Below are 27,847 nucleotides of genomic sequence, written 5' to 3' on the forward strand. Positions count from 1 at the left end.
ATAATGGAGTAAATGACATTACAGAGCACAGATGCTGGGCTCTCCATCACATGACCAAAGCACTAGAACATGAGGTGGAACAGGGAACACGTGTTGATGGGTCACTTTGCTGCTGTTTCCCTACTGATCAACATCAGAGTCCTTCTTAGCTTGTGTTACTTTACTAATGAAGAGAAGGACTTTTGTGTTTCACAACCTGAACTGCAGTTCTGTGAAACTGATCATATCTCATTTTACAAGAAGCTGCTGACCGCCTAAAGATTAGAGGCCCGTTTCCATGACGACCAGAGATGTTCCTATGACATGGATGGTATCAGTAAGTAGCTGTAACAGCATCAGCTGCAGCTACTTCCTGCTTCTACTTTAACTGATCCAATCACAGGATGTTTTTCGTCTTTTTGGCACAAAAAATGTAACATGATAAAAAGTCTTAAACTACTATATGGACATTTATTTGTGGGGATAAAGAGGAACCACAGTGAGTGCTGTGATGTGTTAAAATTAGTTTATATGTTACTGATGAATAAATATCTCAATATTAAACAGCAAAAAAGAGTTTGTTTCTAAAAAAAATCCCTTTAAATGCTGTAAAACATTGAGGCACGAGGCAGAAAGCACATGCACGTGATGTGTCCCTGTGTGTGGACAGTGCACGTGTCTCACGGTGACACAGTGAGGATAAACTACTCTAGAGGAGGCTTTTGTGAAGGCCTCACTGCCCGACACGGGAAAGTCAAATCATGTGTTTTTGTCTTCCTCGGGTTGCCGTAGGCCGATCTGCTTCATTCCACCACTCGCCTGAGTCGTCTGATCTCACTGAATACGACCAAGTGACAGCTTCCCCACACACTCACTACACTAAATGTCCATGCTCCATGTTTCTGATTGGCTGCCAACATTGACGAGAGTAATTTGCATGTCATTTTTAAATCTTTTACTTAAATGTATCATTATATATACTTTATTATACACTAAGACACTCTTGTTTGGCATAGTTTAACATAAACTGTATCACTACATTCAGGGTCATCTGCTGATGAAGCTGCAGGAGGTTTTCAGCTCTGAACCCATTGGTCCATGTGACCGTCAATCAGCTGATCAACATCTCTGTGAGCTCATCCAGCCTCCTTCCTGTGTGAGTGTAGAGCAGGAAAGTACCAGAACAAGATCTAAGAAGAGTTTCTCAAGAAAAGTTTAACACATCAACAAATGTTTCTTTATGGAAAACATGTTTGTATTTTAACATGAAAATAAACTTTTGACATTTCAGTTTGGAATTCTTATTTTTTAGTGGGTTTTAAACATTTATATGTCATTTATATGTACCTTTCTGAATGAAGCATTGAATCCAGAATCATCTTCATCTCATGAAGTGTTCTAAATGAGAAGCTCCCACATGTTGAAATGACCTCAGCGCCTCCCGTTGGGCCTCTAGATGCAAAGTGGATGGAGCGGCTCGGACTGGAAGCTGGTGGACTTCAGACTCCCCGACGTGGTCAAATATGTTCTAACATGGTCTTATGCTAAAAGAGTGATAATTGTCTGTATTGAAGCAATGTGTGAAAAGCAGGATGATTCCAAAGTGTCCTTTTGCAGCCGTGTAGGAAGGAAGGAGGCGAGTCAACGTGCTTTCACACAAACGCTCAAACAAAGCCACTCTGTCACCTCGACTGGACCTCGGTTCATTCCTCACTTGCTTTGTGACTTTTCACATCTGCTCCCAGATGGTTTAGTGTTTAGGGTTCCAAGCCTCTCGTGGCCTTCTGCCGCTGGGGATGACCTTCGTGTGTGTGAATAAAAACTCAGCGCTTTGACTGCTGGGAGACGCCATCTCCACAGAGCACCGTGATACGGGTTTGTGTGTTTGACCTCCTGCTTGGAAGCAAGAAAAGGACTTTTAGGCCTTTGATCGTTCATCAAGACTAGAAACAAATCCTTCTCTTCTCCCAAACTACTTTTATTGAAACATTCCACAACAATTTGGGTCACAAACAGGACGCGCTGACCGTCCATCAGGCTCTTGGGACGGAGGAAGAGGCCTTTTCCAGGATCACCAGCTGAAGATCCTGCCTCATGGCTCCTTACAAGAGACAAAGGAGACCAAAGGAGTCCTGATTGACGTCACATGTGTCCACAGAAAAATCATTTATTTCTACACACTATGAAATTCCAATTATGAAAAAGGGTAAAAAGTACCATAACGGAGACGGATGACTGATCAAGTGGTTTTTATAGTTTGGGGGAGACGATTATTTTTAGCATTTGGGTATTTTTATTTTCAGTGTTGTACGTGATTCTGGGATATTTCCAATGCGTCATTTCATGTGAAAGTAGATCGGATTGTGTGCGATAAAGATTTCACACGGAACAAATCCCCCGAGATGGTGACGCAGGTCGCTCGACTACGCAGGTAAAATAAGACGGTTGTTATTGAGCAGTATGTGAATTCTACTAAAGTAACTGACACCGTGGTGACATCTAAACGCATTTTGAGTGGGGTTTTGCAAAGTTGTTCTTGTTTAAAGAAACTACGCCTTACGGTCACGACTGTGTTGTAATAAGATCACCGGTTGGGTCCACGCCACTAAAAGATGGGGCCGCAAAACACACGGACCCCTCGGGTCCAGTTGTGTAAAAGATGCAGCAGAAACACGGGGAAACACGTGCAGTGTCTCCCGTACTGGACCAAAGAGTTTGGGTTCCCATAAAACGGCTCGTTACGTGCCGCTAAACTTCAAATGTTACGAGGGGATTGGGAGGCAAACACATGCCGATCCGCAGCAAGACCCACAACAAGCAGGTCCCACAACACACCACGTGATGGACAGGAGTCGGGGAGGAGGAGGCTGCATGTGAGGGGGAGACGGCATCCATGCTGAGACCAGGGCGCCCAAATGCCCCTTAAAACACGGACTCGCCAAATGGGATAGTAAACATTTCTGATGATTTGCATATTGACAATTATCAGTTAAAGTATTTCAAAGATAAACATGTTTATTTCTCATAAACATCTCGTCCAGTTCTTCTGTTGGGCATCACAAGTGCAATATGTCTCTAGGCCTCACTGTGCGGCCTGATCTAGTGGGAGTGCAGTCACGTGGTTGTTCTTGCTGTACGGATCGATGCTCAGTTTCCTCAGGCTCCATCTGGTGGTTGTTTGGTGGAAGTACCCGGTCTGCGTCACGTTCACACGTCTGAAGGAGGTGACGCCGGTTACGCCTGAGCACGTGACCTCCATCAGTGTAGATGTCGTAGGACCTGTGGGTACCTGCTGGTTCCCGTGGCTCCTTCTGGAACACCTGCTGCTTGTGTAACACCCTCAAAGACTCACGTTGGATGTGTCTTCATCCACCTTTATTTGTTCATTGAAGGTTCCTGTAAAACATGAAAACACACATCAGCGCAACAGCGCCAACTGTCGGTTGTTCTTCTGCTGAGAACCGGATGAAGCCGGTTCCGCGGGAGCTAGCTTAGATGTAGCCACCGCCGTTTGTAGCGCGCTGCTGTCATCACCGCTCTTATGCCAGCCTCAGAGGCAGCAAGGACAAATTATCATCATTCACAAATCCTCTATTATTTCCATCTATCGTTCTCCAGTTCCTGACATTTACATCAAAATGCTCGGCCTGTAAACTTAAAACTCTCTGTTCCCTTTAGGGCACCAAGGCACTTAGTGGACTACACATTCAACAACACATTGAACATCTACACATTGAAAAACACCTTTGTTTTCCTTATTCTTGTGTCGTTGAGTTCTTTTGTGTGTGCATGGGTACATCTTTATTCACCCTTGTACTTCAACGTCTCTTACAGTCCAGGGGCGCCACAAGGTGTGACCTGACTGAAGTGTTTATGTTTATGGTCCCACCACAGACGGCTTGCCCACTTCCTCATATGTCAGCATCCTTGGCGGACGCCGCTCTCTTTGTGGGCGGGTAGTCACAGGTCGCAGGTCAGGTTCCTCATGCGAGGCTTGGACTGAGTCTGGTTGTGATCCCTTTGAAGAGATCAGCCGCGCTGTTCCCTCCAGTTTCCAATGTTACAAGAGAAGGAGCCTTCACCCCCAATGGAGGCGAGCTAAGACGCCTTCGATGCTTTAACGTTACTGCCCCCTCCAAGGAGAAACGCCCGCCCCCCCAGTACAAGCAGCGTGTCCGCTGTAGAATTCCTCCTCGATGAGTAGGTCTCACCTAGTAGGTGTGAAAAGGGGGATTTGTAGAGTATTAAATATAATCATGCATGCAAGGGACTTAGACTAATTAGAGGAACGCCGGACCGGAAGGCTGCAGATCCTACACTGTAAAAAAAAAGAGGTTTTTGTTCATTCAATTTCCCTAAGTCAGTTCAACTAAAAAGTTGAGTGGTGATCCACTTATAAATTCAACTGCAATAGTGTGAGCAACACAGATTTCGCAGTTGACTCAACTGTATAGACGTGTGGCCCCTGCAAAAGCGCGTAGGAAACCCCACGCAGCCACCAGCGGCTGAGCCTACAGCAGGGCTATTCAATTACAAATCCAGTTGGGCCAGATTTTTAAATCGAGAAAGGTTAGTTGGGTCATTTCAGCGGCGAAGCAAATTTTAAAACCAACACAAACAAATTTATTGAAAAACATTTATTAATTGTTTCTCTTTTGACTTTGGTCAGTTTGCACAGCAAAGGGTGCATAAAAAACAAAAGAGCTAACTGAACAGAATCTGAGGTAGCTCCTACTTTTTCCACTTACAAAAGAAAAGAAACTGACCTAGGCACCTCTTGCCTAGGCCTACCTAGGCTACATATCTGACCTATCTGAGTGCATAAAACTAAAAAGTGCACAGTAAGCAATTCACAATAACAACATAAAACGTTTCCTTTTGAAATAAAATAAACATCTTGCTCAAATTCGACCCATGCAGGAACATCTCAAAGTGCATAAAAATAAAAAGTGCACAGTGTGAGATGTGGGGTTCTCTGTGTGTGTCTTCTTGTATTTACTTTTTAGCTTGTAGAATAGATGTCCGCTTGTAGGACAGATGGCGTGACCGGATCGGTCCTTATAAGGCAGACAATGTGAAGTGGTGGAAGAGAGAGCACAGGAATAAATGAAGATAAAATATTATCTGAGATAAAACACCTGCGACCGAAGGGAGAGCCAGTTTGAACCCATTTTCAGAGCAAGGCCGAAGGCTGCAGGAGAGAGTACCAGACACTCATTGTTCGGGGAAGGCGTTTGTTACAGAAGGATGAACTGGGTTGAACCAACGTTCAAGGGCACCAGAGGGATTAAAACAGGTCAGAGCCAGAAGGCAGGCGGACTTTGGAAGGGATTTGCTTGCGATGCGTATTTCATTGTCTCCAGATATATCTGCGGAGAATTGCTCATGTACAACTTTTTCTCTTCTAAATAAATGTTAAACTTTTTAACTAATCTCCTGTAGTGGATTCTTCTAGTCAACCAACTCGGGTGGATAAGGAATATCCTAACAACAGTATTCACAACTTTAACTAACTACACAAGCTGCACACTGAGGGAACATATTTTACACATCCCACATTATATTGATGTAGGCTACATTTACTCTGCTGACTTAGTGGGAGAAGTGACATTTTTTGTTTTGAACGAGAGCAGTGACTTTAGGCTCGTAAGTTGTCAATGCAAATCCGGAGGCATTGATGGACAGTCCGTCAATCAGGGAGCAACGACAGTTGCTTTTTATTGAGTTCATGTGTGAAAAACCTGACTCACATGTGTATGTTGATCCAAACATACTGAGGATGACGATCGCTACTTTCTTAATGTTAGGGAACTGATGTACGTTGACATCTGTCCAAAACATTGCGGGCCCGTTAGTGCAAAGCTGCTGTGTCATGGTTACCGATGACTGCATGTCAACAAGTTCGAGTGTGAATTTGCCCTCGTCACTGGAAGGAACCACGTCCTTTGCCCGGGCGGATAAGTCCCCTTCTATTGCAACAGTGAACGGGTCTCTGGCAAAAACGGCCACCTCTGTGGGCAGAACAAGTCCATCCAATCGACCAGCAAAGTTCTTTTTCAGGCTCGCAATGAAATCTGTCATCACATCCGTTATTTCTGCGGGGGATGAGATGTATTTGCAGAGTGTCGGAAAATGGAGCATTCTGCTCAAATCAGTTGCGAAAAGGTCCAGTTTAACTTGGAATGCGCGCATCTGTCCCACAAGGTCGATGACAGTTTTGTCTCTGCCTTGTAGTCCCAAATTGAGATCATTCAGGTGTATGAAAGCAGGCATCAGCCATGAAGTTGTCGTTCAGTATACGACTCAAGTGCGTTTCTGCCTTTTTTTGCTTGCTGCTGCGGAGGAAAGTTATGATCTCCTCTCTGAGACCACAGAAACGCTCCAGTGCTTTGCCTTTGGACGGCCACCTCACGTCATTATGCAAAAGCCCCATCTGTCACAAGCATGCACACACACTTCATATCCAGACCATTGTCTTTAAAAAAAGCAGAAATTTTCCCAAAGACTATATCGCCAGTTGTGTGTCCTTCTAACGGCAGTAGGGTGAGCAGCTCCTCTCGGAAGCATTTGCCGTCAAAAAAACGGACATATATGCACAACTGAGCAGTATCAGTTTTGTCTGTGGACTCATCGACTGCTATAGACATAGTGTCAGCTTTCCTCAGGTCTCCTAACATCGTTTCATACACATCTGCAGCAAGAATTTCAACTCTCCGACTGTTGGAAGTATCTGACAGGGGTATGTTTGTTATAGCAGATGCCACGCTCGTTTTCATTTTATCGTCATTTATCACCTGATCCACGCTGGCCAGCATACAGTCCTTCACGGTTTCAGAGTCTGTGAATGGCCTTTTCTTTTTTGCCAATATCCAGGAAACACGAAGGGATGCTGCGGTAGCTCTTGGGCTGTAAATGACCGTACCATAGTAACACTGCTCCGGTTGTAAGATGCAATCAAACTCTGCACTTTTGCAGCCCTCTCTTGAGATCCCTCGGGAAAATTGGTGCGGAAAGTCTGGTGTTTTTCAGCGTGGTGCCGCCGCAGATTGTAATCTTTAAGTACTGCAACGCACTCATTACAAATTAAACACATCGGTTTGGCATTTGGATGTGGCGGTAAAATAAACAAGTATTTGTCAGTCCAGGCAGGGTTAAACCGACGGATTTTACGTTTCAGTGTTGAGAAAGACATATTGATAGTAATGTAGGCTACTGCCGGCACAGCACGCTCTGCATTGTTTACATGTTGGTAGTTTTGGCGGGACGCAGAATAACCAATCCCACTATGGCCACGCCAAGCCCCGCCCTACGAAGCAGTCAGGGGATGGGACCTGTACACGGACACCTGGCCAATCGTAGTGTGTGAATGCTATTGAAGGGCGGGTCTTGGCGTGGCCATAGGGGAGTGAAAATATCGCTGGCGGGACCCTATTTTCCCTTTTGTACTGTCTATTGCGGAACTACGGGCTGGGCCACTCTGAGGTTGCCTTCGGGCCGGATGTGGCCCGCGGGCCGCCACATGAATAGCCCTGTTCTACAGTGACACAAGAACACTCCATTTTGGATCAGGAGCTGCCAAGGTAAGAACGTTTCATCCTGCTTGTATTCATCGTTTGTTAAATTTAATCTTGAATAGGAAACTTGATAAATCGTACACATGGTTTACTTTGCTGCAGTAGTTTTAAGTGATTTAAAAAGCTATTGTTGATGGCCAAGTTTGCTTGCTAAGCTGTTAGAAAGCTAACGTTAGACTATAAACTTGGTGTTTTATAGTTTCTCTATTGCTGAGTGTGTAATTCTCAGCTCATAAATAATTTTCAAGTAGAACTGAGTAAATCATGACAACACTCATATATGTATGACATCACTGATGTTAGTGTCCTTTACCAGACTCTGTTAAAGGGCAATGATAACTTTTAGAATCCATCAAGTAAGACGTCAATTTCAGTTTAACACCAATAAATCACCTGAAAACAATTTAGCATAATTTTTAACAATATTTTTATTGAAACTAAATACTGCACAAACTAGGAAACTGTGTCTAGACTTGTCATCTTTTAGGAGCGTTAATGGGGGGGGGGTCATTCACGGGAAAAGCCTTTTGTAAACTCCTGTAATCTTGTGCTTGAGCTCGTCCTTTTCAGCGTTTTCACTACTAATTATTAACCAATCATCCAACCATGTGTTAATTTAGGTAACTTAACGTGCATTTGTGTAATTAGCTGAACAGAAATTCATAAATACCCGTTTTAAACGGAAAGTTTTGTCAGCACACAAAATGTTGTCTTAGCCAGCAAACGGTTGCTTTGGCTGTTCAGTTTTGTATGGAGGACAAAAAATGACTTAAGTATAAATACATAATGTATAAATAAATACAGGAATAAATAAATGTGTACATAAATAAATAAATGTATTAATTAATGTGTAAATAAATAAATGTGAAGATAAATATATGAACAAATTAATCAAAGTTGATAATAAAACAGGTCATAAACAAATACATACCATTAATTTATTTCTACATTTCAGTTCTCCTACATTTCTTCATTTATTTATTTATAGGTCTGTATCATATATTTATTTCTACGTTTCTGTTCTACATTTCCACATTTATTTTTGCGTGTGTCTGCATATTTGATGAAATTGTACTTTCTTGTTTCTTGCAAATCACTAAAACAGGGTTAAGATTCTAAAAACCAAGCAAGTTGAACACAACAAACAAAACAACTGAGGAAAACAGCAGAGAGTAAACCAAAGAAAACACAAGACTACAAAATATAAAATGGCAAAACAGCAGCAAGTTCTCTCTGTACGGCACTGGACCAAAGGAGGGTGGACTTTGTGTTAGTACAGAGTGTTTGTGTGAAGTAACAATATTGCCCCCCCCCAGTAGAAGTGAGTCCTGCTGATGAATGGTGCTCGGTGCGTTCATTGAGGCGGCAGGTTGCAGGTTGGATGGACGTCTACATTTAAACGGTGAGGACTGACTGGACGCTTTGTGGGACGACGTGTTGTTGAGTAAACGCTACAGACGTCTCCACAGGAGGGGGCTCATCTACTCGTGTGTGTGTGTCCAGTGAGGGGCCTCTGACAGGAGCCCAGTGGGGGGCCCTTAAGTTACCTGGTGGCAAAGAGCACTGAGCGGTAAGGCCTCAGAGAGGACTCATTGGACCGTGATGCTGTAACAAGAGAACATCTGCAGGGGGGGGGGGATTGTGTGATGATACATGTGTGTGTGTGTAGGTGTGTGCTAATGACGAGCGCTGACACATGTCCTCATGTTCCAGTCCTTTCTAGGGTATTGTGTAGGTAGGGATGTGTCTATAGTCATACATGTAGATGAGTCACAGTCTGATGGAGGGAGAGGAGAAGCCAGCAGGAGGCCCTCAGACAGAGAGGGTGAGGAGCAAAGGTTGAGGAGATGTTGTTAGAACCATGATGCAGGTTTTGGTGGTTTTGTTCTTCTTGAGGGAAACACCGGGTGAATTGGGACATGCAGTTCCTCCACATGAACACAGGGGGGCACATGACCATGAACATGCACGTGAGTAAGTGCCTGCTAATGGAAACAGGTGATGATGGGAAGCAGCCAGTCAACGTGTCTGCATCCAGGTGGCGTCCCATACTGTAACCACAACATGTGATGGAATGCAAGGAAATGGAGCTTGGTGATTATATGCAGAGCTCGGATTAAAGATGACTTAAAGACACTCACTGGACAGTGGACATGTCCCCCCGTTCGCCCTGTAGTGTCTTAACACATCCATGGAAATGTGTTGGGGCCTCTACAGACATGGAGACAGGACTCGTTGTGACACTGAGGGCTGCAGAAGGTTTGGGACGAGTTAAGAACTCGCTTTATTTGAGTTTTGTTGCTCCAATAAATGTGTGTGAAGTGAAGCATCAGATGTGCAGTGTGTTCTGTGTGTTACTCAGAGTCCCCGTGAGGACGTGTGGGTCCTCACCACCAGTCACATAGATGAAGTCAACCAGTGAGACAAGAACTAGAGAGTAGTTTAAACTGGGAACCAATGAGTCCACAAGGTTTTATCTTCAGGGTCCGGATCCGGACCGCGGTCCACCAGTCAGTGACCTCTGGTGTAGAGACACAGCGATGGAATCACAGGGTCACGTGACATGTGACCTTTGCTAGGAGCCAGATGATGGCATTGAAATGGCCAGTAAAACTACTGGTTTCCAGGAAGTGCTTCAGTGGTGAAACACTTCCTGCTTCCTGATGAGGAGGAAAACCCACGGACACAATGATGTAAAAGGAACCTTCACATGACGCATCATGTTCAGCAGCTACAGCTACGAATGCTGGATGTGACTCACTCTGTCGCTCTAAAGTCAGGAGGAAATATTGTACAAACACCAGTTTACTGGAGAGATGAACGAGTGAGATGCATCATGGGAACATCCGTGTGTCCGTCAGTCATCATTTCAGCCCTCGTTAACCACGTGTCATCGTGGGGAGATCGAGGTCAGAGGTCACAGGAGGTGAAAAGAACTAAATGGGTTACAGTGGTTTTTAAAATAGTTCCTCATGGAACTAATTTAATGTGTTTTTTATTAAAAGTACCCAACAAATTTTAACATAATTGAGACTTGCTACCTTATTATTTTGAATTATTTAACAAAGTCACATTCACACTTGAGTGTCTCTTACTAAGCAGGAAATGAACTTGCCACAGAATAAATGTGTTAATTATTAGCAGAATGTGTGATTATCACCATAAAGCTTCTCGTTCTCTCGTCTCATACTTTATTAAACTGGTTTTGTTTCCTTGAACACAGCAGGTGACACAGACACATTTATCAAAGTGATCTTCATCATTTCATCTCTTTGTGTGATGACACATGAAAACTGATGCTTGTTGCGTGTTAGAACACACGTGTGCACATGTGAGGGAAAAGTCCTTCTCATGATGCTCACGTGTGCTTTTGGTGATTAAAGGTCACAAGTTGTCCTCTTTTCCTCATTCAGACAACTCTTAAAGTACTTTGTTAGAGTGGAACTAGTACTAAAAGTATCTGTGGAACACAAGTGTGTTTAGTTTGATTTATTACAACATTCTTATTCAGGAGAAAGACCCTTAAGAACATAATATCATCAATTAAAATGTCATTACTGACAGAAATAAACACAATACTTGGGATTTAAGTCAAATCTTTTATTATGCAAATTTTTTAAATTGCTTTAAGACAAAATTAAGTAAATCACAAAGTATAAATTTAAGTAATATTCTTGTAAATTAAGTAAAATCCTTAAAGGAAAATTCCACAATGACAATGTTCTTTTGGAAAAGGCAAAAATCTTCATCTTAAAACAAATTGTATATTCATTGATTACTAAAGTAAATTTATAAAGAATAATAAACAAAATTCTAATAAAATATCCATTTTTCTAAAATGATTGAACTGCTCAAGCTTTAAGTGAAACCCTGTAATTAGAAAGAAAAGTAAAAAACAAAAGTACAAAATGAAGTATATTTATGAATATTAATCATAAAAAAGCAAAAGGTAATTTCCTCAATCAAACATGAAGAATTTAAGATTTAAGCAAAATCCTCTTTCAAGATTCTTAACACAAAATATTTAAAAAATATATATAAAATAACACAAATGATTGTAAAAGCATTAAAAACAATAAGTAAAACAGTAAAATATGCATAAAAGTAAAATCCTGAATTACAACTAAAGTAAAATCCTGCAGTGGAACAATAAGTGAAATTAGTGAAAGCGTTTTACTAAAGTAAGAGTTTTATGATGCGCTGTTGTTCTTATTTGTATTATTATGATCATCTTTTATTTAAATGTAGTCCAGCTGTATGAATCTGTATCAATGAGTCATGTGACCCAGTAGGTGAAGTGATGATGTCATCACATCTGTTGATGACACCAGCAGGTTCTCATCATTGACTTTCATTGTACAGAAGGTAGAAGATGGATGTCAATGGTTCATGTGTCTGATTTAATGCATCACATTCACATTGTTCCTCATAGTCTTTGGTTTCTAAGGCTGCTTGGACTCTGCTAAACCTGATCTCAGGTCTACTTTATTCAACTTTATACCTGTGAGGTGTTTTAGAGCAGGAACCAATGGGCTTTGAGCTGAGAGCCACAGACAGGAAGTCAGAAGGTATGAAGAGAAAGGAAGAAACACAGGCTCTAATAAAGTCACATCATATTCCAGCCTTCATGCGTATGAAAGTGAGCTGATGCTGGTTGTGTGTTACAAATCCATCTGGATGTGAGAGGAGCTCCTTGGAGGAGCTACTCTGCTCCCTGAGCTCCTTCTTCTTCAGCTGCAGGAACACCCAGGTGATGATGATCCAGCTCAAAGTCCTCCCGTCTGCCCAGCTTCCGCCCCCTGGTGGTCTGGAGAGACATGACAGCACCTGTCTTCAGTTGACTAGTCACAGAGCTTCATGTGGTCCAACAGACGTGTGTCCGTACCTTACAGTAGAAGTAAAGGCCAACGTTCACCACCAGCAGCATCAGAGGCAGGAGGACCGCTTTGATGATGAGAGGTGTTGGATCTGCTCACACACATGGAGAGTGATCACATGACACCATGAGTCCACCAGCTCCCATGGAACCAAACACTGTATTACTCTGTGTTTACTTCATATTCACTGATTGAACTGTTCATCTGCTTTATGGTCCATTAGAGACCTGTCAATCAGTGTGTAGCCCCGCCCTAAAGCATCACCTGCTTTATGGTCTATTAGAGACCTGTCAATCAGTGTGTAGCCCCGCCCTAAAGCATCCCCTGCTTTATGGTCTATTAGAGACCTGTCAATCAGTGTGTAGCCCCGCCCTAAAGCATCACCTGCTTTTTGGTCTATTAGAGACCTGTCAATCAGTGTGTAGCCCCGCCCTAAAGCATCACCTGCTTTATGGTCTGTTTGACTCTAAATGGACCATAATTTACTAAATAAACATCATGCTGTGTAGAAGAAGACTTGAAACTAGAGATTGAGACCATAAACTCATGTTAGCTTCAGTTTTCAGAGGACCACGGTTACCATGGTAACCAAACGTGCTCCGTCTTACAGCATATTGTTAGCTGACCCTTTATAGCTGTTGTTTAGGTTTGGTTACTCTTTGACATGTGTAACACAATGACAGGAGTCAAAGTCCTTCCGGAAACATCATGCATGCACTCTGTGGTCAGCTGATCATCTTCAGTCCGTTTGGACCAATCATCTTCCACTAAGCTGCATGTGAACAGTCAGCTTACCTTCCACAGAGACAGAGAGCAGACGGCTCTCAGAGGAGAAGTTATGAGAAAAAACATAGAGGTGATAAACACATCTGTAGCTTCCTTGGTGGGCGGGCTCTGCAGCAGGAAACAGGAAGTGGGCAGAGTGATTGACAGCTGGCTCGGTGTAGTTGTGTGCTGAGTTGAAGGAGAGCTGGAAGGAGCCTCCTGGGTACTGTGGCTGGATGGAGCAGCAGATGGTGAAGGTGGAGCCCCTGAGCACCTGAGCCCCCTGCTGCTGGGCCTCGGAGACCCCGTACATGGAGGAGGACACAGAGATGATTGGCTGAAGCAGCAGGTCTGAAACAGAGAGATGAAGACAGGTGATGTTTACCCTTCATTTCAAAGAGACGGACCCTCAATAAGGAAGTGATGTCACAGACAGACAGACAGTACATAGATGATGTCACTGATGGACTTACCTGAGCAGGTGAGATCCACGATGGAGGAAGAGGAAGTTGACCTTAAACACTCCCTCAGAGCAGATCCAGAATGAACACAGTCAGAGTCAATCCACCACACAGATCTCTTTGAGGACTCCTCTCTACGTCTGATAGAAACAGCAGAGCCACAGTCCAGATCTCTACAGAGAACATCTGCTCCCTTCAGGTTCATTCCATGGTAATATACTGGTCTCCATTCTCCTTGATTCACCTCCAGTGTACCTTCACAGCGACTGGCTCCTCCCACCAACCTCACAGGTTCTGAACAGAAACAAGAGAGTCGTCAGTAGAAGAACAAAGTGAGTTTCAGTAGAACAGAAATGAAGCAGATCAAAGCTGCAGCTCCTCTTCTACCTGAGCAGGTGAGTCCAACAGCTTTACCAGGTGAGCAGGTGTTTCTCTCTGAGCCTGAGCTTCTACAGTCCAGGAGAGCAGACTCATGGCCTCCACACTGGAACCCTTTGGTCCACATTGGAGCCTCCACTTCTCCATAGAGCGCCCCCTGGAGGACTGAAGGAGCCCCACAGCCAAGCTCCCTACAGACCACCTCTGCACCCTGCTGGTCAAAGTCCTCTTCACACACTGAGGACCACTGGTTAGACTGGTTAGACCTCACCTCCAGTCTGCCTGAGCACATACCAGACCCACCCACCAGCCTGATGGAGTCTGGAGAGAAGACAGAAGATGAGAGAGACACATTAAAGACATCTGTTGCTAAGTGGGGATCTACCCACTGAATCCTGGTCCCAGGGGGGTCAGGTGAGGGGCAGTCTGGGTCAGGGGCTGTATGGGGGGGGAGGCAGCATGACGGAGTTAACGTTATAATAAGAGCAGTTTGTTCTAAAGTCTCATGTGACTTTAAAAACACGACAACGGTTACCAATGTCACGTAACTTAGGATATACAATGTGAGGCCCTTCAATGGAAGTTGTGTTATTTTAAGGAAGTTGTAATTCTTACAGCTTTCTATTCATACTTCATCACCTCAGTGGAGGCTTTAACTCAAAGCTCCAGTGTTGGTCAACTTGATCCTGGACCAGTAGATGAAGGTCAACCACTGGAAGGCTGGAACCTGCTTCTGCTTCTGCTTCTTGTGTCGATGGACTCGTTTCACTTCATGATTCTAAAAGGTTTGAACGTGTTGCAAAGCAATTCACCTCCAGACCACCAGGTGGAGTCACGTGTTTTGTTGGAGACGACCTACAGAGTGACCTCTTTGTGTGGAACTCGTTGGTTTGTTTATTTATTTATCAGACTGCTTTTCATGGCTTTTCTTTCATGGACATATTTGTTCCGTATTTTCCTCCAACTTTGTTCACCCATCAACCGGCAAACCGACGTGTGCAGAGATGTTCCTCCATGAATCGGAGGCCATCATCACGTCCTTACAGTCCGCCAATGACGGGTTGTATCAGGGTTCATATTTACGGATTTCTTCAGACAAAAACTCTTCAAACTGATTCATTCTCTCGAAAAAAATCTTAGTTTTAATAGTGGAATGATTCTATGGAACCAGAAATGTGAGCCTCCTGAAAGGATGCAGTCAGCAGACCAATCACAGCCTTGCGAGCTGCGTGAGGCTCGCGAAGCTTTTGTGCAAGTTTATAAAAATGTGTCGATGCAGGAAAGCAGCAAGAGGGGTGAAAAGGCAGCAAGGGGCTCTGTGTGCGAGTCCTTGTGTTTCTCTGAAAACACAGAAGTACAAACCAGGCTTTTGTTGTTGTTTGATTGTTAACCTCCCACCACTTAAGGGGGCGGAGCTATGTTTCAATTACAAGGTGCATATAATCAGAAGGATTACCTGCCACAGGTGTTGGTGCTTTGGAGGCCAATAGTTGTGTGAGTGTGAGTGTGGAAGGTGGAAGGTGAGCGTGGAACAGTCAGCGTAGAAGAGAGACGTGAAGAATGTGTTCGGATCCCTTCATGGTGTCAGGAGTGTTGTATTCATTTCAAAATAGATAGATAGGAGATCAAAATAAAGGACAATCAAAGACTATTGGAGACGTCTCCAGGATTATTTCATGCGTCAAAACGAACTTCCCACCAGCGACAGGGACCTTACTTTCTGACAGGCCAAAGGGTCACTACGACCAGTTTCTCTATTCAAGACGTCTCTGAATCTGTCACCAGTTCTCTGCTCACTCAAGAACTAACAAAGTTAACATGGCCACCCAGCTGCGACGCACACAGGACGGCGTGAGGACACACAACCAGGACGTGGATGAAAACAGGACATTTCATCCAGAAGAATTCAAAGTGTGGAGTTTAGTGGGGCTTTTGAGTCTTTCCTCAACACACAACAAACTACGTTCATCTCAACATATATAACCTTATTATATGATATTTATATTGGACATTTATGTGGATATCTAAGCTCATTAGATCCACTGATGTGTGTCTGGTTTAAAATGGTGATTTGATTCCACAAAGCAGTCAGAGCAGCAGACTCAGTAGATCTGCTTCAAGAGGAGATGGTGTTATTTCACACAGGTCAAGAGGTCATTCTGTGTGAAGGCGGCCCACTGGTGGAACGCTGCAACACGTACCAGACCTTCACGTGACCTTCAGGATCAGGTGTGCTGTCTGTCCTGCTGCATTCTGCTATTTGTGCATTTGTGTTGTTCTTTGTGTGTGTGTGTGTGTGTGTGTGTGTGTGTGTGTGTGTGTGTGTCATGTGCTTCAGTGGTTCACTGTGTGTGTGCTTCCCCTGTAGGTGTGTGTGTGTTCTGCCTGCAGGCTGCAGCCTCTTATGGTCGCTCTACTCTATTGTCCTACTTCTTTAGCTGTGTGATGGTTTTGTTTGTACGTTGTGTCCATTTTTCTATGAATTTTAATTACATTTCATGTCAAGATTTTAAATGTTCATTTTATTTTAGGAGGCCTTAAAAACATCTGGTTGAGGACAGCAGATGTAAATGAGCCTCTGACTAACTTACATTGAAATGTGCTCATAGTGATGTTTCACAGGTACAAATAACCCTGCTGGTTTAAATGTTTATTATAGAGAATATGTAAGTAACTTGTGATATGAAGTTATATTAAATAAGTGGGAGGCATCATTGTACCTGTAATAACGCCTCTCACATTTAACTTCTACAGTCTGGCTTCAGTTCACCTTCTGAGTCTCTAAATGTTGGATCACATGGGTCAGAGTCTCAGTCCAGGTGATCTCCTCCTCCTCTTGGCTTTGTTTCATAGGTCACAAGGTGGAATAGAAAGAGATTCTCTCTGGTATGAATGAAGAGTTATGGGACTGACTGATGGAACACAACTATCCACACCTCAGAAGATGGGCCTTGACCCTGATGAAGAAACATGTCTCCACTTCAGCATCACCAGGTGCTGAGCCAGTAGAGGTAAACATGCAGAAAGTCCTGTTAGAAAGCCGACCACGTGGAACCTGAAGGTCCACTGGATGAGGAAGGGACAGGTGAAGGCTCATGAAGGGAGAGAGCCTCCTCAGAGAGGTGATAGATTCACAGTGTGTAGTGAGGGAGGGACTGGACCAACACACAGGAAGTACAGGACACATAGATGATGTCACTGATGGACTTACCTGAGCAGGTGAGATCCAGGATGGAGGAAGAGGAATCTGACCTTATACACTCCCTCAGAGCAGATCCAGAATAAAAACAGTCAGAGTGAATCCACCACACAGATCTCTCTGAGGACTCCACTCTGTGTCTGATAGAAACAGCAGAGCCACAGTCCAGATCTCTACAGAGAACATCTGCTCCCTTCAGGGTCAATATATAGCCACTTCCTGGTCTCCATTCTCCTTGATATTTCACCTCAAGTGTTCCTTCACAGCGACTGGCTCCTCCCACCAACCTCACAGGTTCTGAACAGAAACAAGAGAGTCGTCAGTAGAAGAACAAAGTGAGTTTCAGTAGAACAGAAATGAACCAGATCAAAGCTGCAGCTCCTCTTCTACCTGAGCAGGTGAGTCCAACAGATTTACCAGGTGAGCAGGTGTTTCTCTCTGAGCCTGAGCTTCTACAGTCCAGGAGAGCAGACTCATGGCCTCCACACTGGAACCCTTTGGTCCACATTGGAGCCTCCACTTCTCCATAGAGCGCCCCCTGGAGGACTGAAGGAGCCCCACAGCCAAGCTCCCTACAGACCACCTCTGCACCCTGCTGGTCAAAGTTCTCTTCACACACTGAGGACCACTGGTTAGACTGGTTAGACCTCACCTCCAGTCTGCCTGAGCACAGACCAGACCCATTCACCAGCTTGATGGAGTCTGGAGAGAAGACAGAAGATGAGAGAGACACATTAAAGACACTAAAAAGCATCTTATTAACGTTGTGTTTCTCTGAGAAGATCTGTATGGAAGTAAATCTGTGTCATGGGGGGTTGAAATAAAAAGGTGATTGAATTTCTAGCACCGAATATTTATGCATTGAAATAATGTATCTGAATGTTTTTCAACACTAAAATACTGAAAAAAATTCAACCTAAAAAAAATCACTCTTAAAATATTCAGCCGCAAAGAAAATGTGCCGTGAGACACCAACATCTGGGACACTAAGGAAGAGCAAACAATTCTAGATTCAAGATCAGGAGCGTGCGTCAAGCTGAAGGAGCGAGCACCCAAAACACCTTCGGATTGTTTCCACGTCCAATAATAACGGGGCTTTAACTCCTCTTTAATTTGGGAAGAAGAGACAGAGAGGAGTCCTTGAATTTCACCCTCCTGCACATCCAAAGCCATTGTTTACACACACACACACACACACACACACACACACACACGACCCCGCCCCCCATGTCACTCACATGCTGCATTCACTGGACAGGCACACAGTAGGAAACCAGAACATCAGAACATTGTCCCACACAGCAGATCACAGTGATGTCGCTACGATATAAAACTCATGGGCCGAACCAACATTAAACTTCATATTAAGGGGGGGGCACAAAATGTCGTCCAGAGGGCCGCAGGCCGCTAGTTTGAGACCCCCGCTCTAGAGGGTGAATAAGTGATTCATCCTGGATACACTACTGTCATAGATGATGTCACAGATGGACTTACCTGAGCAGGTGAGATCCAGGATGGAGGAAGAGTTATCTGATGATAAACATTCACTCACAGCAGATCCAGACTGAACACAGACAGAGTGAATCCACCACACAGATCTCTTTGAGGACTCCTCTCTGTCTCTGATAGAAACAGCAGAGCCACAGTCCAGATGTCTACAGAGAACATCTGCTCCCTTCAGGTTCCACATAAAGCCACTTCCTGGTCTCCATTCTCCTTGATGTTTCACCTCCAGTGTTCCTGCACAGCGACTGGCTCCTCCCACCAACCTCACTGATCAGAAACAAGTCATCAGTAAATAAATACATTTCATTTAACGTTGACCTCTGACTCCTCTTCATTGGATCTTTACTTCTCTCTTCTGTCTCTAGTTACCTGTTGATGTGGGATTTCCTTCAGCCTGGAGTTCTGGAACCATAAACAGTGAATGTCATTAAAGTCCTGAGTATGTGATTGAGCTTGTGTACAACTTTCATCAGTTGTTACATTACAGTTTTTCTCGATTCTTTACACACAAATCCTGGTACTTGACACACAATGAGCACAACATGTAACTCATGCATCAACCCCCTGAACCAATTCTGCTAAACTACAAGCACAATTCTTGCTTTACACTCAATTTGCAGTTCTAAAAAACACTTTTTTCAAAGCACTACACACAATTCTCTCCATTCTCTGCACAATTGTCATGAAGAAAATGTTGTTTTCACAAGAAAAACACTGTCATTCAAAATTCTAAAGTCCATTGCTCTACTAAGCACACTGACTCGTCACATGGGAGAACACCTGTCACACAGTGTTACAATTAGGAACCAGAGCTTCAGCATAAAAGGGCAACAGGTGAGCTCTTCTGTTTTGGAGCAATGGATGACAACATTAGAAACAGAGCCAGAGGAGTGAGAGGAAGAGGAGGAGGACGAGGAGGACGAGGAAGACCAAGGACCGTAAACTCTGATGAGATCTGAGTCACTTTGGTTGACCAAAGCTATGGAGGAATTCTTCTCTGCCTGGAGATGGAAAGTGTTTGACCCCAAACGCACACCCCCCTTCTCTAAGCCAGTGTTTCTCAACTGGTGGGTTCGTGACCCACCAGTTGGTCGCGGGCCTTTGCATGGGTTTGTCATTTGAGAACAAAATACCATTTTGAGAAGAAAATGACATTGTTTTGAATGTCAAGTTTCATTTTGCAGGAGTATTGAGGGGTTTTGCCCATTGTGTGTGTGTTTTTAGATTTGTGTGTAGAGTTCTGAGAGTATGAGGCTTTAAGAAAATGTGTCTAAACAATCGAGAAAAACTGTAATGCACAACTACGTGAACAGAATGACAGACACACACACACACACACACACTCACACACACACATACACACACACACATACACACACACACACGCACACACGCAGTTTTGGGAAAGTTCACTTTCTACATGAACTAGTTCAAAGTTCAGTTCACACATTTTAAAATGAACTAGTTCAGTTCATAGTTCAAACTTAAATATTTGAACTAAGTTCACAGTTTAAACTAGTTCAGTTTTTTTCCCATGTTGCTGCAAACTATTATTTTTCTAAATTATTGCCACAGCCCAGAACCACAGACAGCAATTATTTGATCAGTTTTAACCCTGAAGCTATGCATCAGATTTCATCTTCATATCCAGTTTTGAATCCTTATCCAACCAGGGTTCACATTAGCTTTGAGGGGACATTGCTGCTTTAATGTTGCTTTAATTCACTCCACACTAGCAGCAGCTGCAGCGTTCCCCCCTACAGGACATTCTCACACACATGCTGCTTCAATGGTCTTTTTAAAATAAGAAATAAAAACACGACAGTTATCATTAAGGTGTAAATGTTTATAAAGAAAGGTCAGATTCCTCCATCCTCACCGACCTTGTCAGTAACTTCATAAAACTCATTTAAATTATTATACGCCGTCTCTTTGTTACACGCAGCTGTCGCCTCCATGCATTTCTTTTTTTTGATGACGCTGTCCCCCCCCCCCCCCCCCTCGCTCTCTTTGCTAAGTTACGAATGACGCAAGCGCGTAAGTGCGAGCCCCAAATCCTCATTGAAAATGCATTGAAGGCTCGATTTTCGAAAAGAAAAGTTTTAACATGAGAGTGAACGGGAGGATGCTTGGGCGCGCCACCATTTGAAACGTGACCTGAATCTGACGAATCTGATTGGACAATGACAGATAAAATGTCTAGAACACTGAAAACTACTTTTGCTGTGATAGAATTTGTTGAACCCCCCCCTCTTTCTCCCAGTTGGTGGGACGTTGCCCAAATCGCCCCCATTACAGCATCCGCCCCTGGTCCAAAGGTAAAAAGACATGAGGACACGTCCCAACATGTCCTCCTCCCACCGTGACACACAACAACAAAAAACAACAACACGCATTGTGTGTCCTTCAGTATGACATACACACACACACAGAGACACACACACACTCACAGAGACACACACACACTCACACACACACAGCGACCAACAATAAAAACACACACTGCTGAACATGAAGGCCTTCATTCAGACACATTGATCCATTCAATATGAAGCTATAAATAGATTATTGGTACATAGAATCCACCCGTCGTCTTATTGGTGAAAACATCGATCACAGCGTGTAAAACGGGTCTAAAATCAGTGACGTCATTTTGACTTTGAATTTGGCGGCGATTCCGTTTCCAACGTAGCTGGTGAAGTGACGTCATGTGTGGATTTTAATTGGTCCATGTTTGATACGTAACGTAGAGGATTACTGCCATCACCTGTTTACGCTTAAAGGCACAGCAGAGTTGTGCTTTTTGACGAACATGTTGAAATGTTCAGGTTCAAAGTGCTCAAAAACTCACCTGAACTTTAGTGGACGTATATGCTGACATTTACACTATTAAACAAGTAACTGTAATACAGACCATGAAGTGTGTGTGTTCAGGACAAATGTGAAAATATAAGAAAGAGTCCTACCTGAGCTCCATAGCAACAGCAGCAGCTTTAACAGGTGATCCATGACGACCAGGTAGACGTCTGTCTCTGTGCGTCTGTCTCTGTGCGTCTGTCTCTGTGCGTCTGTCTCTCTGCGTCTGTCTCTGTGCGTCTGTCTCTCTGCGTCTGTCTCTCTGCGTCTGTCTCTGTGCGTCTGTCTCTCTGCGTCTGTCTCTCTGCGTCTGTCTCTGTGCGTCTGTCTCTGTGCGTCTGTCTCTCTGCGTCTGTCTCTCTGCGTCTGTCTCTGTGCGTCTGTCTCTCTGCGTCTGTCTCTGTGCGTCTGTCTCTCTGCGTCTGTCTCTCTGCGTCTGTCTTTGTGCGTCTGTCTCTGTGGGTCTGTCTCTCTGCGTCTGTCTCTCTGTGTCTGTCTCTGTGCGTCTGTCTCTCTGTGCGTCTGTCTCTGTGCGTCTGTCTCTGTGCGTCTGTCTCTGTGCGTCTGTCTCTGTGCGTCTGTCTCTCTGCGTCTGTCTCTCTGCGTCTGTCTCTGTGCGTCTGTCTCTGTGCGTCTGTCTCTCTGCGTCTGTCTCTGTGCGTCTGTCTCTCTGCGTCTGTCTCTCTGCGTCTGTCTCTCTGCGTCTGTCTCTGTGTGTCTGTCTCTCTGCGTCTGTCTCTGTGCGTCTGTCTCTCTGCGTCTGTCTCTCTGCGTCTGTCTCTCTGCGTCTGTCTCTGTGCGTCTGTCTCTCTGCGTCTGTCTCTCTGCGTCTGTCTCTGTGCGTCTGTCTCTCTGTGCGTCTGTCTCTGTGCGTCTGTCTCTGTGCGTCTGTCTCTCTGCGTCTGTCTCTGTGCGTCTGTCTCTCTGCGTCTGTCTCTGTGCGTCTGTCTCTCTGCGTCTGTCTCTCTGTGCGTCTGTCTCTGTGCGTCTGTCTCTGTGCGTCTGTCTCTCTGTGTCTGTCTCTCTGCGTCTGTCTCTGTGCGTCTGTCTCTGTGCGTCTGTCTCTGTGCGCCTGTCTCTCTGCGCCTGTCTCTGTGCGTCTGTCTCTCTGCGTCTGTCTCTGTGCGTCTGTCTCTCTGCGTCTGTCTCTCTGCGTCTGTCTCTGTGCGTCTGTCTCTGTGCGTCTGTCACTCTGCGTCTGTCTCTCTGCGTCTGTCTCTGTGCGTCTGTCTCTGTGCGTCTGTCTCTCTGCGTCTGTCTCTCTGCGTCTGTCTCTGTGCGTCTGTCTCTCTGTGCGTCTGTCTCTCTGTGCGTCTGTCTCTGTGCGTCTGTCTCTCTGCGTCTGTCTCTGTGCGTCTGTCTCTGTGCGTCTGTCTCTCTGCGTCTGTCTCTCTGCGTCTGTCTCTGTGCGTCTGTCTCTGTGCGTCTGTCTCTCTGCGTCTGTCTCTGTGCGTCTGTCTCTCTGCGTCTGTCTCTCTGCGTCTGTCTCTCTGCGTCTGTCTCTGTGCGTCTGTCTCTCTGCGTCTGTCTCTCTGCGTCTGTCTCTGTGCGTCTGTCTCTGTGCGTCTGTCTCTCTGCGTCTGTCTCTGTGCGCCTGTCTCTGTGCGTCTGTCTCTCTGCGTCTGTCTCTGTGCGTCTGTCTCTGTGCGTCTGTCTCTCTGCGTCTCTCTGATGGTCTCGTGTTGTGTCCTCAGTTTATCTCCTCATACCAGAAGAGGAGGAGCTTTGCTGATACTGGTCTTTAGTTTTTAGATCTTATTCACACGCCTCTTATGCGTTTCTGTCAAACTGATTATTTGCCCTATATTATTATTATAGGACTGTTTCCACGACAACCAGAGATGTTCCTATGAGATTAATGCCATTAGTCCCCCCTTTCTCTCTCTCTCTATATAGAGATATTGATGTTTTTATATAGATATATCAACGAGACTTCATTATATTTCAATAAATATCATATTTCTCATCTTTGAGTTGAGGTCCATGTGAGAGCTGGAGGTGGACCAAGGTCTCACTAGCTGCAGGGATGGAGAGGAGAGGCCTTGGTTTGCAGCTGAAGTAGCAGCGCCCTGTTCTACAAGAAGGCCCCACTAACAGTGAGCTGATGAGTTCCTTTAGTGAGGATTCACTCTAAATAAGAGTTCATCCTCATGAAGACAAAGGAAGACACCCTGGGACCAGAAAGAAGGAGAAGAGGAGCAAGTAGTAGGACTCAAAGACATCTAAAGGCCTCACTGAGCTTGTGTGGAAGACACTAAGAACCCAAGTAGTGATTTGACCTCAACAGGGTCCCCACCACAGGGTCACTAATGGTTGTGCTTCATGTGTTTAGTTCACACAGATCTCATGGGATGTATTAATCACCTCCTCTTCTTCTGTCCATCTGCTTATTGTTCATAGTTAGATGTGGAGATGTTGAGGATGGTCTGCAGGCTTCATGATGGTGAACATGAAGGAAGGAGGGAATGGAACCTGATTCCTTCATCTCACAAGCTAATGAGCACAATCGGACCCTGATGCACAGAAACACTGTTATAATGGAGTAAATGACATTACAGAGCACAGATGCTGGGCTCTCCATCACATGACCAAAGCACTAGAACATGAGGTGGAACAGGGAACACGTGTTGATGGGTCACTTTGCTGCTGTTTCCCTACTGATCAACATCAGAGTCCTTCTTAGCTTGTGTTACTTTACTAATGAAGAGAAGGACTTTTGTGTTTCACAACCTGAACTGCAGTTCTGTGAAACTGATCATATCTCATTTTACAAGAAGCTGCTGACCGCCTAAAGATTAGAGGCCCGTTTCCATGACGACCAGAGATGTTCCTATGACATGGATGGTATCAGTAAGTAGCTGTAACAGCATCAGCTGCAGCTACTTCCTGCTTCTACTTTAACTGATCCAATCACAGGATGTTTTTCGTCTTTTTGGCACTAAAAATGTAACATGATAAAAAGTCTTAAACTACAATATGGACATTTATTTGTGGGGATAAAGAGGAACCACAGTGAGTGCTTTGATGTGTTAAAATGAGTTTATATGTTACTGGTGAATAAATATCTCAATATTAAACAGCAAAAAAAAGTTTGTTTCTAAAAAAAATCCCTTTAAATGCTGTAAAACATTGAGGCACGAGGCAGAAAGCACATGCACGTGATGTGTCCCTGTGTGTGGACAGTGCACGTGTCTCACGGTGACACAGTGAGGATAAACTACTCTAGAGGAGGCTTTTGTGAAGGCCTCACTGCCCGACACGGGAAAGTCAAATCATGTGTTTTTGTCTTCCTCGGGTTGCCGTAGGCCGATCTGCTTCATTCCACCACTCGCCTGAGTCGTCTGATCTCACTGAATACGACCAAGTGACAGCTTCCCCACACACTCACTACACTAAATGTCCATGCTCCATGTTTCTGATTGGCCGCAAACATTGACTACAGTCATTTTTAAATCTTTTACTTAAATGTATCATTATATATGCTTTATTATACACTATAAGACACTCTTGTTTGGCATAGTTTAATATAAACTGTATCACTATATTCAGGGTCATCTGCTGAATCTGTTTGATGTGTTTGTTGCTATGGTAACATTAGCATCAAAGAAATTGTTGGACTTATTTGCATCGTGTATTTATTTTATTAATACTACACGGACTAAAGTTGCCTTGAGAGTATTTCCAATAGATCATTTTATATTGTAGCCAGGACTCTAATGCTTCAAACCAGGTGAACCATTCACATTTTTTTCATGATGAGAACCCATAATGTCGGTTCTGGTTCGGTTCTGACCCGTTTTATTTTGTGTCCCTTTGTCCATATGGGAGACTTTAGGGTGGATGACAATAACTGGTGCAGTCTGTGTGTAACGGACTCACTCAGCTCACCGGCTTCATGTTTCTCTGTTGTTAAACTTTAGTTCTTCATCAAGCTGCAGGAGGTTTTCAGCTCTGAACCCATTGGTCCATGTGACCGTCAATCAGCTGATCAACATCTCTGTGAGCTCATCCAGCCTCCTTCCTGTGTGAGTGTAGAGCAGGAAAGTACCAGAACAAGATCTAAGAAGAGTTTCTCAAGAAAAGTTTAACACATCAACAAATGTTTCTTTATGGAAAACATGTTTGTATTTTAACATGAAAATAAACTTTTGACATTTCAGTTTGGAATTCTTATTTTTTAGTGGGTTTTAAACATTTATATGCCATTTATATGTACCTTTCTGAATGAAGCATTGAATCCAGAATCATCTTCATCTCATGAAGTGTTCTAAATGAGAAGCTCCCCCATGTTGAAATGACCTCAGCGCCTCCCGTTGGGCCTCTAGATGCAAAGTGGATGGAGCGGCTCGGACTGGAAGCTGGTGGACTTCAGACTCCCCGACGTGGTCAAATATGTTCTAACATGGTCTCATGCTAAAAGAGTGATAATTGTCTGTATTGAAGCAATGTGTGAAAAGCAGGATGATTCCAAAGTGTCCTTTTGCAGCCGTGTAGGAAGGAAGGAGGCGAGTCAACGTGCTTTCACACAAACGCTCAAACAAAGCCACTCTGTCACCTCGACTGGACCTCGGTTCATTCCTCACTTGCTTTGTGACTTTTCACATCTGCTCCCAGATGGTTTAGTGTTTAGGGTTCCAAGCCTCTCGTGGCCACCTGCCGCTGGGGATGACCTTCGTGTGTGTGAATAAAAACTCAGCGCTTTGACTGCTGGGAGACGCCATCTCCACAGAGCACCGTGATACGGGTTTGTGTGTTTGACCTCCTGCTTGGAAGCAAGAAAAGGACTTTTAGGCCTTTGATCGTTCATCAAGACTAGAAACAAATCCTTCTCTTCTCCCAAACTACTTTTATTGAAACATTCCACAACAATTTGGGTCACAAACAGGACGCGCTGACCGTCCATCAGGCTCTTGGGACGGAGGAAGAGGCCTTTTCCAGGATCACCAGCTGAAGATCCTGCCTCATGTCTCCTTACAAGAGACAAAGGAGACCAAAGGAGTCCTGATTGACGTCACATGTGTCCACAGAAAAATCATTTATTTCTACACACTGAAATTCCAATTATGAAAAAGGGTAAAAAGTACCATAACGAAGACGGATGACTGATCAAGTGGTTTTTATAGTTTGGGGGAGACGATTATTTTTAGCATTTGGGTATTTTTATTTTCAGTGTTGTACGTGATTCTGGGATATTTCCAATGCGTCATTTCATGTGAAAGTAGATCGGATTGTGTGCGATAAAGATTTCACACGGAACAAATCCCCCGAGATGGTGACGCAGGTCGCTCGACTACGCAGGTAAAATAAGACGGTTGTTATTGAGCAGTATGTGAATTCTACTAAAGTAACTGACACCGTGGTGACATCTAAACGCATTTTAAGTCGGGGTTTTGCAAAGTTGTTCTTGTTTAAAGAAACTACGCCTTACGGTGACGACTGTGTTGTAATAAGATCACCGGTTGGGTCCACGCCACTAAAAGATGGGGCCGCAAAACACACGGACCCCTCGGGTCCAGTTGTGTATAAGATGCAGCAGAAACACGGGGAAACACGTGCAGTGTCTCCCGTACTGGACCAAAGAGTTTGGCTTTCCAGAAAACGGCTCGTTACGTGCCGCTAAACTTCAAATGTTACGAGGGGATTGGGAGGCAAACACATGCCGATCCGCAGCAAGACCCACAACAAGCAGGTCCCACAACACACCACCTGATGGACAGGAGTCGGGGAGGAGGAGGCTGCATGTGAGGGGGAGACGGCATCCATGCTGAGACCAGGGCGCCCAAATGCCCCTTAAAACACGGACTCGCCAAATGGGATAGTAAACATTTCTGATGATTTGCATATAGACAATTATCAGTTAAAGTATTTCAAACATAAACATGTTTATTTCTCATAAACATCTCCTCCAGTTCTTCTTCTGTTGGGCATCACAAGTGCAATATGTCTCTAGGCCTCACTGTGCGGCCTGATCTAGTGGGAGTGCAGTCACGTGGTTGTTTTGAACCTGCAGGGTCTTGCTGTACGGATCGATGCTCAGTTTCCTCAGGCTCCATCTGGTGGTTGTTTGGTGGAAGTACCCGGTCTGCGTCACGTTCACACGTCTGCAGGAGGTGACGCCGGTTACGCCTGAGCACGTGACCTCCATCAGTGTAGATGTCGTAGGACCTGTGGGTACCTGCTGGTTCCCGTGGCTCCTTCTGGAACACCTTCTGCTTGTGTAACACCCTCAAAGACTCACGTTGGATGTGTCTT

The 27,847-nt window shown here is 44.4% G+C and overlaps 1 pseudogene; it reads right to left on the bottom strand.

Moving 5' to 3' along the window:
- Positions 1 to 13,675: 13,675 nt before the first annotated feature.
- On the bottom strand, positions 13,676 to 27,740 carry LOC134127344 (scavenger receptor cysteine-rich type 1 protein M130-like; annotated as a pseudogene).
- Between the last annotated feature and the right edge of the window lie 107 nt (positions 27,741 to 27,847).

The sequence above is a fragment of the Pungitius pungitius genome, chromosome 4 (assembly GCF_949316345.1).
Source record: "Pungitius pungitius chromosome 4, fPunPun2.1, whole genome shotgun sequence".
Taxonomy (NCBI): Eukaryota; Metazoa; Chordata; class Actinopteri; order Perciformes; family Gasterosteidae; genus Pungitius; species Pungitius pungitius.